The sequence below is a fragment of the Galeopterus variegatus genome, unplaced genomic scaffold (genome assembly GCF_000696425.1).
Source record: "Galeopterus variegatus unplaced genomic scaffold, G_variegatus-3.0.2 Scaffold4747, whole genome shotgun sequence".
NCBI classification, from domain to species: Eukaryota; Metazoa; Chordata; class Mammalia; order Dermoptera; family Cynocephalidae; genus Galeopterus; species Galeopterus variegatus.
Genome location: NW_007730858.1, coordinates 104,213 through 106,510, shown reverse-complemented (window position 1 = coordinate 106,510; position 2,298 = coordinate 104,213).

The window sequence follows — 2,298 nt, the reverse complement described above, 5'->3', positions numbered from 1 at the left end:
CTCACTTATAAACATTGATGTAGTTATTGTTTAGGTGATCAGTCCAGTTAATTCTTTGGTAACATAACCCTAAGCAACTGCTAGCCAAGCAAAACTTCATTTATGTTTTCAAAAGGTGTCTAGGTTTCTAGGTGGTGGATTACCATGAAGCTGTTGTTGACCAGTACCCCAAGGGGAGATGGTGGGAAAGCACCCTGGAAAGATACCCTTCAGAAATGAAGGAGAAATCAGGTCTTTCTCAGAGAAGCACTAATTAAGAGAATTCATCACCGTCACACCAGCCTTACAAGAAATTCTTGGATTAATTATATATCTAGAAGAGAAAGAATAATAACAAACATCACTAAAACACCTGAGAATATAAAACTTACTGGTAGAGTAGATACACAAAATAGAAAAGAATGAAATCAAAATTTATTAATACAAATAACCACCAAACCACAAGGATAAACAATGAGGAAGAAAGGAACAGAGGATACACAAAGGAATCAGAAAGCCAACAAAATGACAGGAGTAAGACCTCACAGGTCAATAATAACATTGAATATAAACAGAATCAAAGCTCCAATCAAAAGACATAGACTGGCAGAATGGATTTTAAAGTGATCCATCCTTATGCTGCCTATAAGAAACATACCTTATTGACAAAGACACACGTAGATGGAAATTAAAGGAATGGAAAATGATAATCCATGGAAATTGAAAACAAAAGCGAACAGGAGTAGCTATACATGTATCAGATAACACATTCTTTAAATCAAAGTTTGTACTAAGAGACAAAGGCATTATATAATGATAATGGAAATAATGCAGCAAGTGGATATAACAATTATTAATATACATACACCCAACACTGGAGCATGTAGATATACAAAGCAAATTATCAGATTGAAAAATTGAGGTAGACACCAATACGATAATATTTGTTGAGGTTAACAACCCGCTCCCAGCTTTGGACAGATCACCAACACAGAAGATCAACAGGAAACATTGGATTTAAATGGCACCATAGACCAGATGGCCCTATCAGACATATATAGAGCATTTCATCCAATAGCTGTAGAATACACATTTGATTCATCAGCACATGGAATGTTCTCCAGAAATAACCATATGTCAGGCCACAAAATGAGTTCAACAATTTCAAAATGCTCAAAATCATATCAAGTACTTTTTTTTATCACAATGGAATAAGACTAGAAATCAATAACAAGAGGAAACTGTGAAACTACACAGACAAATTAAGATTAAACCACATAAGATTTTTGGTCAAAAGACCAGTGGGTCAAAGAAGAGATTGAGAAGGAAATCAAAAAACTTTCTTAAGACTAATGAAAACAGAAACACAACATACCAAAACCTATGGGATGCCAAGGCAGTATTAAGGGAAAGTTTCTAGCAATAAATGCCTACGTTGAAAAAAAGGAAAGATTTCAAGTAGGCAGCCTAACAATGCACTTCAAGAAACTAGAAAAGCTAGAACAAACCTAACCCAAAATAAGTAGAAGAAATAAATAACATAAATCAGAGCAAAAAGAAATAAAATTGAGATTGAAAGTGCAATACATGAGATCAATCAAATGAAAAGTTGGTTCTTTGAAAAGATAAACAAAATTAACAAACCATTAGCCATACTAACCAAGAAAAAAAGAAAGACCCAAATAAGTAAAATCAGAAATGAAAATAAAGACATTTCAACAGATAGCATTGAAATGTAAAGGATCATCACAGACTATTATAAACACCAAAAATTTAAAAACCTTGAGGAAATGGATAAATTACTGAACACATATGACCTACCAAGACTGAACCAAGAGGAAATAGAAAACCTAAATGTGCCAATAACAAATATTGAGATGGAATCAGGAATAAAAATTTCACAACACATATATACACTATGGAATACTACTTAGCCATAAAAGCGAATGAAAATCTGCCATTTGCAGGAAAATGGATGAACATGGAGAAAATTATATTAAGTGAAATAAGCCAGGCACAGCAGAGAAATACCATATGTTGTTACTCACATGTGGAAGATAAAAAAGTTGATCTCATAGGAGTAGAGATTAGAATAGTGGTTACTAGTGACTGGGGGAAGGGGGAGAAAAGCAGGAGGTGGGAAGAGGGTGGTCAGTGAATACAAAATATTACAGAGATAGGAAAAATATGATACGCTTTGCTTTAGTAATGTATGGAGACTACAGTTAATAGTAAAGTACTATATTTGTTTTTTTTAAAAATTTTATTTTGTCGATATACATTGTGGTTGATTATTGTAGCCCCTTACCAAAACCTCCC